At 46.9% G+C, this 17,053-nt stretch overlaps 1 protein-coding gene across 1 annotated transcript in view; it reads right to left on the reverse strand.

Annotated features, from left to right (window-relative positions):
• Window positions 1-17,053, reverse strand: part of adam12a (ADAM metallopeptidase domain 12a) — a gene marked incomplete at both ends in the record, with an annotated part of 173,209 nt that overhangs the window by 153,282 nt on the left and 2,874 nt on the right. The gene's annotated exons all lie outside the window — the stretch shown is intronic.

The following is a 17,053-nucleotide window of genomic DNA, read 5'->3' on the forward strand; positions in this document are numbered from 1 at the left end:
AACGCCACAGAGACAACCGCTAATCATTGTCCTCTGGCACCAAGGCGCGAGAAGAAACATCAACCGCCCCTTGGAAGCCTTTTTGAGCTTTTGTTGAGTTGTTGAAAAATGTTCACATTTTCAAGAAAGATTTTCTACCGGAAAAATGTCAGTATATGGGTTATGGCTGGAACAAGCAGTCACACCTGTCCTGACCTTAGTCAAACTAATTGGGCTCAGAGATAGCGTGTGACTAGTACAGTGGTTCTCAACCTTTTCAGGCCATGTCCCCCACAATAATCATATTTTAACTGAGGACCCCCCAAAATAAATGTATTCGAACTGGGGACCCCCCCACCCTGACGAGTTGAGGAATTAAATTTTGTCTAACACGGTTCTATTGTGAAAAGTTTCTGAAAACAGCAGATCTACATGCTCACAACGCCTCGTTGGGAGAATGTAGATCGGCTACTTTCACAATTTCTGCCTCTAATATCTGTCAATTTGGCTAATGTTTAATTTGTCATTTTATAAGTACTAAAAAGTCCTTAAATTGTCACTTTAGAAATGTGCAGATACCCTCTATAGACTTAAACTTTATGTTGGTTTGTTTACTGTTGGGAGAGAAAACAATGTTTCACATTAAGCTAATCATCTGGGGACCCCCAAAAATAATTTGGCGACCCCCCCCCTGGGGGTCCCGACCCACAGGTTGAGAACCACTGGACTAGTACACCTGTTGTGCATGAACTACCATCCCCACAGGCCCACACCAGAGAGCTGTCATGACATGTTTTCAATCTGGGCTTTTATCTCATTTCCTTGTGGCTAACTTGTACAACAACATGTCAAGCAGTGTGTGGTCACTTGGAAAAAAATAACTTTGATCTAAAAGCCTTGGTTGTTGTCGTCCTACAAATGAACCTGTCAAAACGTCATTTTTTTGACGAATGGCGTGTCGTACAACACTTTTCCACTGAAGCATAACTCTGTAAGCAAGTAAGTAGGTTGGAGAGGCTTATTGTCTAACAGCCAGAGTGCGGGAGTCTATCCTCGCTTGGCAGTGCGCTAGACCCCTGGGAGATGGATCGCAACACCTACCATCAGCTGCCAGTACTTACCTCACTACTTTCCGCACCCAAGCCGCGCTACTCATTCGCTGATTTGGCGGTGCCCGGCATCGATACCACGGCCTTGTGTGGTCAAGAGGCGAATACTCTACCGACAGAACTACCCGAACACAAAAGTATAATTTCCCTACGTTTCCTCAACAGCAATGAACTGCGGCCCGCTACTCCTCACCTTCACATCCAAGAAATGCTCTCCCCCTCACCGACTACTCCATGGCTCAACTACACCTGCTCAACTAACTACACCTGCTCTCCTTCACCAATCTCTGCACCTGTCCTCCATTCTACAATCAACTGCTGCCTCTACAAAAGCCCTGTGTGCACTGCATGTGACTCCACGCCAGAGCTCCAACATGTCAACACGTACGGTAAAGTACAGGCCAGCCTACAGCATTGTTGGACTTAGTGTTTAGCTTTACATGGCTATGTTTCTCCAAGCTGTTCCACTTCACACAGTTGCAGCTCCATTCTGTTATTCTCCTGTGGTGGTTATTTTCCACTGCCTCTCCTCTCCTCTCCAGTATTCCGGATTCCCGAGCTGAAGTTGAGCCAACCTGCAGAGCCACCAATCCACACAAATCCCACTTGTTCAATAAATACTCCCACAGGCTTCACCTATCCTACGGCTCCTCTTTGCTGTGTGCTTGGGTCACACACACCAGCCATTACATGAACACCCTCACCCTCAACACAAATCCTTTAGCTCACACCTTGTAGATCGGATATTTCTGCTATAACCTGCGTAAAATAGCTTTTCGGATAGTTATCATTGCAGTAGCATGTTTGTTTGCTCAGTAACAGGGCGCTCCCTGTATCTCCATGTCTTTTTAGTAAACAGAAAATATTTTCAGGTCAGTGTAACAATGTCATCCAATAAGGAGTGAACGCCTGCAGGATAAAGTGAAACTGGAAGAGACGGAAAAAAGAAATAGCAGACAAAATTGGAACTGGAACCCACTACAAGCTGAAGCTGATAAATCGGTTGGGGAAGAAAAGAAAATAATCTATTTGGTTCTATTAACTGTTAGGCCCCTGGACAACACAGCTCCCAACACCCACAACCCTTCAGGAGTGGCGAGTTGTGAGCCACTAAATGGGAGCGTGGGGGATGGATGCTTGCTGTCGTTGAGGTGATAACTCCTGGAGCAACGGTTGGTGTCCATGATGCACCGCTGCGGGGATTATGGTCCGAGCTCTGGGCTGGGTGTTGTTCCCAGCATGCCTTTATCTCCTCCCCTCACCGGTGCAGTATGTGTTCTGACAGGCAGGGGCGTCACAAGGGGTAGGAAAGTGGGACTGAGTTACTAGGGCCCAATGTGGTGGAGGGGCCTTAATTATTTTATACTTTAGCTATTGAAAAATAGCAGATATACAAGCTCACAGCGCGGCACTCGGTGCCGCGCTGTGAGCTTGTAGATCTGCAATTTTTGAAAAGTAGTGAAAATGTGTGCAAATCTTTGAATATATGTATTTTTTAAGCGAACATTTGTAACTCAAATTTTGCTTCTGGGGGGCCCCTGGAACTAAATATTTTGAGATGGGGGTCCGTGGCTAAATACATATCATTTTGGGTGTCCTTCACATGAAAAGGTTTGAGCTCCACTGACATCGAAACATAGATTTTTCAAAAAACCTTAGAAGGATTTGAAATATTCAAAGATTTTCATGATTTTTCAAAAATAGCAGATCTACAAGCTCGCAGCGCGGCACTCGGTGCCGCGCTGTGAGCTTGTATATCTGCTATTTTTCAATAGTTAAAGCACAGGGGCCCCACAGTGAATCCTTGTACCCGGGGCCCAGAATTTGGTGCGACACCCCTGCTGACAGGGCGCTAACTGAGCCGCCAAATGGCTGGCTGCGCGCCTCGTATGATGTCGCTGCGGTGCCAGGCAGCCACTCACCAGAGCGTTATGTGTGCCCAAGAAGTGATGGTTGCCTGCAAGGCATAAGCAGTAGAGTTTCGTTTTCCAGCAGCCAAAGTGTCCGCCGTGCCACTCAGAAAACGTGACAGAAAAGCTGCAATCTGCTCTAGCTACAAAACAAACCAAACACACAAAACAAATACAATTCGATCACAGTAGCCTCCAAATTCAATATGGAGCCACTCGAGGTCTTTACTAACTGGGTCTCCTGCTACAGTAATTACCTCCTCACAGCAGGGAGGCCGCTTCTGTGCTACAGGCTCGTAACAACACAGTAGGCTTCATTATTTATCACCGTTTGTTGCAGTGCAAACCCTCTAAATCAAATGCTTGCTCGTACCTAGGTTTCACCAGGCTTTTCGAAATGTCAGGAAAATGTTTTTTCATTTTTATTTTTTTCTAACTGATGTAGGTGGATTCGTGAGCAGTTTTGTGTGTGAGGCCTAGAATTATTGAATACTTTAACCAGTGAAAAATAGCAGATATACAAGCTCACAGCGCGGCACCGAGTGCCGCGCTGCGAGCTTGTAGATCTGCTATTTTTGAGAAAGTGGTGAAAATGTGTGCAAATCTTTGAATATTTGTATTTTCAAAGCGAACGTTTGTAACTCAAATTTTGCATCTGGGGGGTCCCTGGAACTAAATATTTTGAGATGGGGGTTTGTGGCCAAATACTCCTCCTTCTCATGAAAAGGTTTGAGAACCACTGACATAGTAGTCTCTCAAGAACAGACTAACTGAGCTCCAGTTAAAACCTTAGGTCTTAACCTCCTAAACCCTATATTCACTCTATATTCACGCTGCCTTGTTCTTTCCCTGTACACCAAATATCTTCAGCAAAAATAGCCCAAAGTTTGCCCCAGAATAGGGATGTTAGGCTTTGTATGTGGTTAAGTCAGCATTTCAAGCACGTGTCGCATACACGCGCGCACACACACACGCACGCGCACACACACGCACACACACACACACACACACACACACACACACACACACACACACACACACACACACACACACACACACACACACACACACACACACACACACACAGTATGTAACTAAATCCTGGTTGATGCTCCTCAGCATTAACAGCACCTTCATTAAAGTTCCCTCTAGCCGTGATTCACTGGTCCAGATTGCTGAGTCCGCCTGTTACCCAAGTGTTAATAACCCAGGCCTGAAGCCGAGCTGCCGGGCCCCCCTTTGTTCTGGTTCCACTCCGACTTAAAGCGGCGATCCATACTTGGGTGGTTTATGACAGCAGATCTTCAAGCCCACGACATGTCGCGCTGCGACGCGATGTGGGCTTGTAGATCTGCTGTTCTTCTCGCGGCACGGCAGCTGAGTATTATCTCAGGCTTAAAGCAAGCCCTCTGGACTCCATCAGCGAGCGTCTCCAGCTGATAGCTCACGGCCAGAGGTGACCAGCTCAGCAGTACTGGACTAAACTCCTGCCTGCCACTGATGAGACGCAGGCTGTTGAGTAGAGAGGGCAGTTGGAAGTTACACACACACGCACGCACCCACGCACGCACGCACGCGCGCGCGCACACACACACACACACACACACACACACACACACACACACACACACACACACACACACACACACACACACACACACACACACACACACACACACACACACACACACACACACACACACTGTCTAGAGTAGTGGTTCCCATTCGTTTTAGCCTGTGACCCATTAAGAGAAATAAGACGAGAAAACTACTTTCTGGCCTTGACAGCCCATACATTCAAACAGAAAAGTCCTATCTGATTGCATTAAACAACGTTAAACGACACTAAACTCAGTTTGCAACTCACTTTGCTACCGGATTTGCCACTCGATTGGCCATTCACTTAATGCATGCGCATACCCTCTATTTGGCAACCCCGACCTGAAAACGTTTTGTGCAGGGGACACCCACCTGAAAATTCAATTCAATTCAATACTACTAATATAGACTGTAGTTTTAATAATATTACTTACTATTATTATATTACACTTACTTGGCTACAGTACTTGAGTACTTTTACTTTGTCACCTTTTGAATACAGGCTGTGTACTTGTAACAGAGGATTTTTATATTGTGTTATTGCTACTTTTCCTCAAGTAAAAAAGATTCGGAGTACCTCTCCCACCACCGGCTGACGGAGCGAGAGGTCGGGGACATGTCGAGGTCAAGGCTTTACGAGCGTGCCGCTCGCACACAGATGGAATGACCATCACCCTTTCCTACAGCACCAAGCTTTGAAGACACGGCTTTTACAATCGCACCGAGGCGACTTCAAAGCATCAGTGGTGAATGACCGTTTCTTTGCTAACGCGGCGCGCTAGGAGTTTTAATTCCCATGGTCCCTAAATGCCATGATCGCAGTGGGAATTAAAGGAGTAAAGCCCACCGGCTCATTTCTCTTCCGTGTTCCGGGCGGGAGAGGTTCTTAAAAGGTAGAACGGGGGGGGGGGGGGGGGGGGGGGGGGGGGTTCGGCTGTGTGCACTGTGTGCCCTGTGTAAGTGGTCTTTGTTGGTTTATTCGGTTGTAAGAGCCGCTAGGAGCACTAAGGGAGCGGTAAAAGTGGCATGGGAGAACGCAAGGCCTTTTATTTATAAGTTCAATAAAGGAGAGTGTAAACAGAGAGTCTTAATAGAGCCCAAGCTCGGCCTCCGTGATCAGCTCCCTATATGCTCCAGTGTACACAAGGAGAGCTTGTGCAATTTATATCGCCTCAATAAAGTCAATACTGTGTGTGTGTGTGTGTGTGTGTGTGTGTGTGTGTGTGTGTGTGTGTGTGTGTGTCAGGGGGCTAGGTTGGGGGCAGTCACTGATTGCCTGGTGAATGCATAAAATATATCGCTGTGTGTGTGTGTGTGCGTGCGTGCGTGCGTGCGTGTGTGTGCGCGTCGAGGCGCGTGTGCAACCAGTACACCTCCAAAAACCAACGCAAAGCTCAATTTACACACAATTACACAGCCGCCGTGCGTACTCAAATGAAAGGAGTGTGTGACTGAGAATAAGTACACAGTGGAGGCTGTGTTAGCCACTGGTAATTTGTAGGCTACACGTTAAGTGTGCGACAACTCATTCACACACATAAACATACACATACCGCACTATGGTCCCCGGCTCATGATTAGCAGTTAACAAGCACAGAGGCAGAAAGGCGCTGCTGATGGGGGGTAGCGAGGAGGAATAATTGTCTTGGCTAGTGGGCTCAACGCACACAGTTACAGCGAGACATCATTAGCCATGACATTCTAAAGGCTATCATAAAACACTGCATTTCCTTGGACATAAACAGTCTGTTGTTTGCTGTTTCGCGGCCCACTGGAGCCAGTGGATTTGGCCTCAGTCTCTCTAAGCGGACGATCCCAGCGGTCAAATAGATGACCTTTCTGTTGCAAGTCAGCTCTTAATCAAGGCTTTCAAGAAAAGTCCAGGGACGTGCAGAGAATGTTAAGAGAGGCAGGGGCTGACATTTCTAAAAGGGCCTTTTGGTGAAAATATCGAAAAAAGCAGACCTCCAAGCTCACAACGAGTCACGCTGCGACGCGTTGTGAGCTTGGAGGTCGGCTATTTTCGGTGCTTGATACCACACTGAACTAAGCATAATCAAGTCAATACTGGAGATGTGGCGTAACAGCATGGATTTCTACGCAGAGAGGGCAATTCTTTCGACATAAGATGCTGCGTTCAAGTTCTGGAGAGTTCTGGACAAGGCAATTCTCTTGAATGCTGCCTTGGTATGGCATGGAAAGGGAAGCACTTTCATTTCTTTCACCATAGTAAAAACTGCATTCCTGGTCTGGAGAGGGCACTTTTAAAAGACGGATAAAAGGGGCAGGGGCTCAAGCCCCCTTTGATGTCTATGTGTGCGCGTGCCTGGAGAAGTCCCCTGAATGTCCTCCATGTTATCTCATGGCTCCATCCTCTCTCTCTCTCTCTCTCTCTCTCTCTCTCTCTCTCTCTCTCTCTCTCTCTCTCTCTCTCTCTCTCTCTCTCTCATCCCAAACCCTGTTGCTGCGCAGGCTTTATTATTACACCCCAGAGTCTGCTTTTTTGAAACCGGCAGCAATTCACTCCCTGACAGGCAACTGTGAAATAATGTATTCATAACAGTCTTTGCGCCTTTGCCACAAATGGCATGCTGTTCTTTTCATCTCCTTAGCTGATGAGGGCACCTCCCCCACAGAGTGCGGAGGCGCCTGGCGAGATTCGATACTGTACATACCATAGGCTCCTCATGGAGTCGAAAGCGCACGCACGTAGCGAGGGCAACTTTAATCACCACAAACGTCCACTGACAAAGATACACCATGACACATCCCAAAGTCACTTTGACTGCAACTCCTCTTCTTGTCGTCTCATTAACAACTTTAACCCTAGAGTACACTTCGTTGTATTTCAAATAGCAAAAACAGACGATCTACAAGCTCACAACGAATCACAAACGCAATTCAGAGTGGAATTGCAGATCGTCTATTTTCACCGAATGCTCGCGTTGTGTTCACCTATTATGACATGCGCCCCAGATAGAGGATAGGGTTCAAAATAAAGAACAACGCCTTTGGCAGCTTGAAAGGAGACTGTCTGACATGCAGAAGAAACTACAACCCCTAAACAGTACGAAAACACGTGTGTGGGAGCCGGAGCAGATTCCAACATCGTCTGACAGAGGGAGGACAGCGCACTAAGTCGGTGCTCAAGACCTTGGGAAAGAAAATGGACCTGAAATGAGACCATGTGGAATCAATCAGAGCGGCAGCGATAAGTGCAAATTGGGCCGCAGCAAATCCAACTGTCAATGAGACAACAGGAACAGCGCGAGAGGTTGAAACATGGGTCTCTTCCTCCCCGGTGCCATATGGAAGTGTGTTCTTGTCAATAGAGGGAATCTAATAAGATGATCACCCACACATCATTTCCTCTGGATCAGCAGCATCTCTCTGCAGCCTGTTCCTTATCCAGACTATAGAGGGATGTCTTTAATCAAGAGCCCTGGCAGGATGCGGGGGCCTTGATACAATAGTTTTCCCCCATCCCGACGGTCGGGGTTATTATGACATCAAATATCGTGAGAAAACCTATTTGTTTTCGTAATGGCGAGTGACTGAATTGACATGCGTGACACACACTCACTTTATTCCCGATCAGAGCGGATGATCACATTATGCTAAACTCATAAAAGAGAGAATCATTGTTGGAGACTGAATGATTGAACGATCCAGCAGACAAAGCCATCATAAATGACCTTGTAACAGAGCAACAGATTTCAATGTCCTTCATCATCATCCTTTCTCTCTCTCTCTCTCTCTCTCTCTTTCTCTCTCTCTCTCTGTGGTGTAAAGTAACTAAGTACATTTACTTAAGTAATGTAAGTACAATTTTGAGGTAGTTGTACTACTCCTCTACATCTCGGATCCAAATATTGTACTTTTACTCCACTACATTTATTTGAAAACTTTACTTACTAATTACTTTGCGGATATAAATGATTATAAACATACATAAACCACTTTATTAGCCCTATTTTATACCTTGTCTAATTGAAAATAGCCGATCTACAAGCTCACAACGCATGAGCTTGTAGATCTGCTATTTTCAAACATTTTGTACTTTTACTTTTACTACTCTAAGTACATTTTGATGCCAAAACTTTTGTACTTTTACTCAAGTCAATTTTGAATTCTGGACTTGTAACGGAGTATTTCTAGAATGCAGCATTGGTACTTTTACTTAAGTAGAAAATGTGAGTACTTTTTCCACCACTGCTCTCTCTCTCCCTCTCTCTCTCTCTCTCTCTCTCTCTCTCTCTGCCTCTCTCATCAGCCTGATCTTCCTCCTGGGCTGGTCGCTCTCAGGTCACAGCGAGCGGCGTGTTTAGAAAGGTGAAAAGTGCTTGGTAACCTTGGCTCGCCTCCATCGTAAACATCTGCCCCGGTTAGAGGGTTATAGGGGGGGGCACACCGGGTTAACAGCCGTAGGGGCAACTCATAGAACCCGCTAGTGACATCATGGTAACACGAGCCCCGTGCCCCCTAGCTGGGCAGGGGGTCCCCGCAAACGGCGTCAAAAAGGTAGCACCGTTGAGTGTTTTTTTCACGGCAGAATTTATGCGTGAAAGGTTTTCTAAGGAGCAGGACACACCGGGGGTCAGAGAACTGGGCCGTTAAAACGTGGGGGCCGCTAAAAAGTGACATGCTCCCTCTGCTGGTGGTCAATAGTTCAATTGTGCTCTCTCTCTCTCTCTCTCTCTCTCTCCCCCCCTCTCCTCCCCCCACCTTGTATACTAACCTCATTTACTGTAACACAAGCCTGATGTCAGCATGTAATTATTCTATGGGAAATGGATGGTCCTGCCACAAAAATCCCCCCTTGGCTCCGCGGGAGGCGGGGGTGGGTGGGGGGGGGTCAATGCCGCCTGAGAACCGATGCCGGTATGCTTTTGGCAGGTAACACGTCCGGTGGTGGAAAAGGTACTCGCTTTTTTCTTTTTTTTTACTAAAGTAAAAGTATCAATGCTGCAATAGAGGAATACTCCTGTTACAAGTAAAAGTCCGGAATTCAAAATGTACTTGAGTAAAAGTATTGGCATTAAAGTATACTTTAAGTACCAAAAGTAAAATTATAAAATAGCAGATCTACAAGTTCACAACACGTCACGACACATTCTGGGCTTGTAGATTAGTCTAGGTATAAAATAGGGCTAAAGTGGATGTCTGAAAAGTGACCAGTAACTAAAGTTTTCAAATAAATGTAGTAGAGTAAAAGTACAATAAAGGTATCAAGTAAATTTTGTTACTTTACTTACACCGCTGAACAACACATCCCTGCCCCTCTCTCTCGCTAACCACCCCCTGCATCCACGCGTGCACACGCAGCACACACACACACACACACACACACACACACACACACACACACACACACACACACACACACACACACACACACACACACACACACACACACACACACACACACACACGCATCCCCTCCTTTGCCACAAAGCCCCGCTGCCTGCCCGCCGCCTGCCTGGCGAGGTGCCCGTCGTGAGCCTGGCAAACAAAAGGTCAGAGTCTGAGAGGCTCTCTGGAGCGGTGCTGTGCGAAAGCCTGTTAATGCACTGCAACCGTCCCGACCATGGGTTTCATTTACAGGGCTCTGTAAACTCCCCTCTCTGTCATGGGAAGCACATGTCTGGCACCAACTCAAAGTGGAAAGCCTCCAGCTCCACCAGAGAAGAAGAAGGGGGGTGGGGGGATGGGGGTGCCATCAGCCACCATCATAGGCTCCCATCTATTTATTTTGTTCTGTGTACCGCAACACAGCTGTGCTTGCGTCTTGTGGTGGCGGAGCCAGCAGGGGGCCACGTCGTCATCATGCCTCGGCACCCAGACAGTGCCTGGTAAAAAGGTCAAGTCTGGTAACATCATCGCTCGGTGAAAAAGGTTTCGGTTTCTAAAGGCAGGGTTCTTCAACAGGGGGTCCTCAGAGTTACTACAGGGGGTCCCCCTAATCTTTGTGTGATTTTCTTTCTCCTTTTTTATATTAACCACTTGAACCCTAGTGTCCATATTCTGAGAACTTTAGCCAAAAATAGCAGATCTATAAGCTAAGAGCTTGTAAATTGGCTATTTTCGGCAAAGAGGTTTGGTGTAGAGGGCTAAAAGAGCAGACTATGTACAGGGTGAAAGGTCAAGTTTATCATGGGTGCGTTCGGAAACCCGCACCGGGTGTGTGCTCAGTGTAGTGAGTGCAGTGGGCGTGACATTGAACAGTGCATTCAGTGTGGCTTATTTACGAACGACCAGTTTAGAGGCAGCTGTGCGCTTTTTCACTCTGAACTCTGAAGGTGAACTTTCTGAAAAGCAGCAGTTGCTAACGTAACGTTGATATTGAAAGGAGATGTAATTCCTAACATTGGCATACCTGCTGTTAGTTTACACGTTGATGTGTGTGAAACTATCAAGCCCAAACGACCAACGAAGCTGCAAATGTTGCATTTTGCGGTCATTTCCTCCATTGTTCACAGCTGAGAAGCGCTCGAGACATGGCCATTAAAACCAACCAATCAAAACACCGCACCGACGCACCACACCGTCAAACCCCATCTTCTGAGTAGGGTTGGTCAGTGCGTGCACTCAGCACACCAGTGCGCCGCGCACTGGATTTCCGAACGACAACGCGCCAAGTGCACCGAATAAACGAACGACAACATGGCACACTAGTGCGTTGAGTGCGCATTTCCGAACACACCGTAAGTATGGACAGTTCAAGTGGTTAAATATCTGGAAACACAAATTTACATGAATCCAAAATACACTGATGATTGTGATGTCAAACGATGAAACTATATGGTATCTATGGGTCGTGGGGGTCCCTGCTTCATCTCTCTCTCAACTAAGGGGTCCGTGGCCTGAAGACTTTGAAGACTCCTGTTCTAGGGTTTCTGATTAATCAAGAGACCTAGGGATGAGGCAGCTCAGAGCACGAGACAAATGTTGTCGTCCGTCTTTGTTGTGTGGGCTCATCAAGCTCATCATCTACAGTACTTTGGAAAAAATGTTTAAGAAGATTGATAAAATGTCATCCTATAACGGCATACCCACAATATGGACGATATAGACAACAACCGTTGTTATCTGTGACAACGAGTTGACTGTTTTAAAAGGAGGACTGATAGCTTGAAAACATGAACGTCTCTCTCCAACCCTCTTATGGGCAAAGCCTGCGCATCATGGTCAAGGAGGTTCTACTTGACATTCTGGCGTCCGTGCAGCTAACTATTTGATGTTGCCTGGTCTGCCTGCGCTTGTGCCTCATTTAAAAATACATCACAGGCTGGCTTCTCTAGCATAAATCAGACAACATGAGTGGCAGCAGCAACATTGCAAAGTAGATGCATAAATTATCCCACTCCACCTGAAAGGGGTGTTTTTTCATACTGTATAATTTCATCTTCAAAATGCATAATGAACACAAAATAAAATCCACTGGGGGAATGTACACTCATATCATCAAATCCATCCATTTTTAACCGCTTATTTGGAATCGGGTCTGGGCTCGGGGGGTTAACAGTTCCAACAGAGATTTCCAGTGTTCCCTCTCCTGAGCAACATTATCATCAAATGTGTCATCAAATCCCTGATACCGTAGCATACAGGGACGTGCTGGCCATTGCAAACAGCAGATCTACAAGTACACAACGCCTCGCGGTGCGAGGCGTCAGCCGATTTCCGTGTTATCCTCCCTTGGGATGGGTCTGTTATCACCCCTGTCATGCCTTGGCCAAGGCTCAGTAGTCGGACTACCAGCTACCAGGAGCTGGTAGCTCCGTTATCGCCCATAGACTTCGAACCCGGGCCGTCGGATTACCAGTCCCCGTCGATACCGACTGAGCTAACCAGGCAGCTGGCGGACTTATTTTTTTTGCTTGGTTTTACACATAACTCGGTAACGGAATGCGACGCGGCGGTGAAAAATACTATGCCTATCCCTAACCCTAACCCTAAACCTAACCATAACCCTAACCCTAAACCTAACCCATAACCCTAACCCTAACACTAACCTCAGTAAAACTATGGCTAAACCTAATGCTAAAAAAAATCTATCGGAGCGGCGCATCCATCTCAGTAGCGTCCTCAGTAAGAACGCATGGCTAGAATTCCCAACCCTGTAGTCTCGAATCCCAGCGTGACTTCTTTTTTTCCCCTCGTGTGTTGGTGCATGCGCATTGCAATGACAAGACCAAGGCTGATATTAAGGCTGATATTGGGTCTACCCAGCTCCTGGTAGTTGGTAGTCTGACTACTGAGCCTTGGCTAAGGCATGACAAACAGTCCCATCCCAAGGATATGATAACGCATATATCAGGTGGAGGCGTTGTGTGCTTGTAGATCGGCTGTTTTCACAAGTTTAAATCATTTTTAAAATGATAAATACAAAACAAACAGTTTTGGACATACAAGGTTTACACCCGACAACGACGAAATATAACTCATGTAATTGGCCTACTGGCTTGTCACTTGTCATGATCTGAAATGGCAGCAGCGCTGTAGAGCGAGATCTCTCTCTATAGCGCGCAATGAGGGCCTCTCCAACTCTTTTTCCCGGGCTGAATCAGGGGCCCAGCATGTCCCTGTCTGGATATGAGACTGAAGCCCCATAAACCCGAACCCTCGCCCTAACCACGGTTCAAATCTCTCCCCCGCAGCCACCTCACTCATCCACACACACATATCGCTGTTCTCTTCTCCAGCTTGTTCATGATGTATTGAGCGTGTAAGCTTCTGTGAAGCTGTTAAGCTTCATTTTATTTGACCGCCATTGTACATTGTCTCTCTCTCCCCCTCTCTTGACAATTATTGTTGTTCCGTCGTCCAGACAGGACAGCAGAGCGCCAGGAAGCTGAGGGCAGAGAGGGGGAAGGACGAGCCACACAGGACAGGTCCCCGGGTGGAATTGAACCGGGGATGTCGCAACCACATGGTCAACGTGCTATCCTAAAAGACTGCTCACAACACACACATCCCCATTGTTCTTACCTAGAGCTACGGTTAATGTAAGAAAGGTGTAATGAATAAGTGAATGAGAATGTTCATAAGGCAAACTCTTTATCTTGTCAAACAAGTACAATTTTGACAATTGTTTGAATATGCCAATTTAAAACCACACATTGAACCACTTAAGTCCTGTTTTATTATATTTGGCCATTTTGTGAAATGTTGTGAGCTTGTAGATTGGCTATTTCTGGAAATTGTTGAAGAATTTGGGAGGCTTTCTTCTATAATTAAGATGCCCAAAATAGGGGTACCAGGTTTAATGTGGTTATTGGCTAACAAAATAATATCCTCGTTATAATCATTTTTCGACAAACCTACAGTAACCCGACGTGTCTAAAGAGCAGTGTATGAAATCTATTGTGTCTCACCGGGGCTTTGTGCTGTGAGAGACAGCACACTAACTGACCTGAATACTAGGTTTGCATCCTGCCAAGAAAACTGCAGAGGTGAAACGTTGATACGGTGGAACATGATCTAACCCAGATAGATTTGACACTGAAGTGCAGAGAGGCTGAGCCAACTGGACTGTCTGACCAGACAACAGACAGAGAGAGAGAGAGACAGCGAGACAGAGAGAGAGAGAGAGAAGACCCAGAGGGGAGGGCCCTGCTGGGCTGAACTCTGACCCAGTCTGGGTGTGAGAGTCCGATGAGAAAGCCCAGAGTTATAGAGTTAGGTTTCAGTCAGCCTGTTAAAACTTTTGCTATAGAGGTCAAATGAGTCCAGCACTGCTCCGCGAAAGCTTGATGCAACGCACATAGTGTCCAAAACACAGCCAGCAGGCGAGCTATTTTCCTCCTGCTCATATCAAATAATCCCATTGTGGAATTGCAAACCGCTCCTAGTCAATCTGCCTCGATATCCTTATACAACTCCTTGGCCCTATAGCTCTCACGTATCAATCTCCCGGTTTTCTCAGATATCCGTTATAGCAGCTCGTCTGAGAGGAGCTGAGGAATCCATTCGGCCTAAACTGATCTTAAACGCCACTGACCCCTCAAAGAAGGGGGCCGCGTCATGGAGATACCATCTCTCTTGTGGGAGGACGCTGCGTGTTGACGGAAGGAATGCTCCCACTATACGGTCCAAAAATATATTCACAGCTCAACTTTCATTTGTCTGAGCGTGCATCAAGCAAGCCGGGGCTTGCTCATATGGCGATGCGAGCAGGCGGAGGGGGAGGGAGCCGTGTTGGCTGCGAGGCAGCACAGCTGGCTGGTAAATACAGCCTGACACTAATAGTGTGTCAGCCATCGGAGAAAATCATTCACAAGCGATCCGCCGGCCTAGGAGGACAGGAGCATGCACAGAGGAGACGGGGGAGAACGAAGCCGACAAGAGAGCTCACAAGGAAGAAAAAAAAGGGGGCTCCATTAAAAATGTATGCAAACATGACATCGCATGGAGCCCCCGTTCCTCTCTGTCTTCCTCCGTGAATTCCTGACAGATACATCAGTGCTGGGGGAAAAAAAAGAGAAAAAGGAGAAACAGTTCTGAGAGAGAGAGAGAGAGAGAGCAGTGACTGAGTGGAGGCTTATAAAGGGAACACTAATGATTTCCACTCATTCCACATTAACGTGAAGTCAGGCGCCACGCTGTGTCTCGCAGCGCAGGGCTTGAATGTGGCTTAGCCCTCCCCCGTCTCCTCTGAGCGTTTATAAGCACCTGTTCGAATCCCCCCCAACCCCCCCCCCCCCCCCCCCCCCACCCCGAAGGGCATCGTTCCCAATCAGTCCAAAAGACCCCCAACCTGGTAAACACTTCCTGCCAGCCAGCGTTGTTCTAGAATCTACACGCTCTTCCCGCCCCACACACACACACACACACACACACACACACACACACACACACACACACACACACACACACACACAAGACCTGACAGCGCCTGGAAGGGCGAAGTCGGAGGCCGCGTCAAAAAGCATCCTGGTTTCATCAATCATGATGAAATGATGATGAATACGCGGCCGCTTCCTCAGCCTTCAATCACCGTCTCTGACACATTCCACATTATGCCGGGAATTAATTGCGCGCATCCCGCGGTGCAGGTGACAGCCAGCAGTGTGTTTTGAAGTTTTAACCATTTAATAAGAAGAAGCCTATGCCGAAGTTAACCGTTTAATAAGCCTATATATCGTCGTTGTCGGGTGAAAACCTTGTATGTCCAAAACTGTTCGTTTTGCATTTTTTAAAATGATTTAAACTAGGGAAAACAGCCGATCTACAAGCACACAACGCCTCGCGGTGTGCTTGTAGATCTGCTGTTTTCACTACTTTTGTGCGACGGCCTTGTATGATGAAGCAGGGCTTTGCTTTGGGAAAGAACGTACAAACTTGGAGATACAAGGTTTCCACCCGACAACGACGATATACTTCCTCCTGAGACAAATAGCGAAAATAGCGGATCTATAGGCTACAAGTTCACAATGTGTCACATCATCACCACGACGACGTGTTGTAAACTTGTAGATCGGCATTTCTTTTGGGGAATTTGTTTTATTGTATTCATATTTCTACCCAAATATGGACCACCTGTATTACACCACCACAGAGATTCACGAGGGGCTGCTTATGATCTACAAGCTCACTCACAGTCACAACACCTTGTGTTGTGAGCTTGTAGATCGTCTATTTTCACAATGTTTGACAATTTGGCCAATTTGGCATTAAAACGGTCTTAAAAGTCCATAAACTGTCACTTGTGCAGATACCCCTGTACACTTTTACTGTACTATATGTTGGTTTGTTTACTGTTGAGCGAGAAAACAATGTTGCACATTAAGCCAATCATCTGGGGAGACCCCCCATGACATCATCATGTCATGGGGGAGTCACTTCCTGCGCCGTAAATGTATATTGCTGAATGAATCCCCTCCACACACGCGGACACACGCGGACACACACGCACGTACGCACGCACGCACGCACGCACGCACGCACGCACGCACGCACGCACGCACGCACGCACGCACGCACGCACGCACGCACGCACGCACACACACACACACACACACACACACACACACACACACACACACACACACAAACACATAGCTTATTGTACAAACGTAATAAAATAATGACAGTACTACTGCAGAGATATCTGTCACTCACAAAATGACATGGCTTTTGATCTACACTATCAATTATGTTTCCAAAATTGCCACAATAATGTGGTTTTCGCATGAATTGTCACAGTATATGTGGCTGTAAAAGAAGAGACCAGCCCTGGCATTGGGGAAATTCAATCATTAGAATAATAATGAACTTGGACTGACACATTGGACCAGTCAACCGCTCTAACAGCTTCGACTAAATTGACAAAAGAAAGCTTCCATTGGTTCTCAACCAGTGGACCGGGGACCACCAGTGGTCCTTGAGGGGGTTCCAGGTGGTCCCCAGCTAAATGATGGGAGAGTTGGTAACCAAATGGACTGCTATAGATCT

The sequence above is a fragment of the Nannobrachium achirus genome, assembly GCF_963921795.1.
Source record: "Nannobrachium achirus genome assembly, chromosome: 18".
Classification (NCBI taxonomy): domain Eukaryota; kingdom Metazoa; phylum Chordata; class Actinopteri; order Myctophiformes; family Myctophidae; genus Nannobrachium; species Nannobrachium achirus.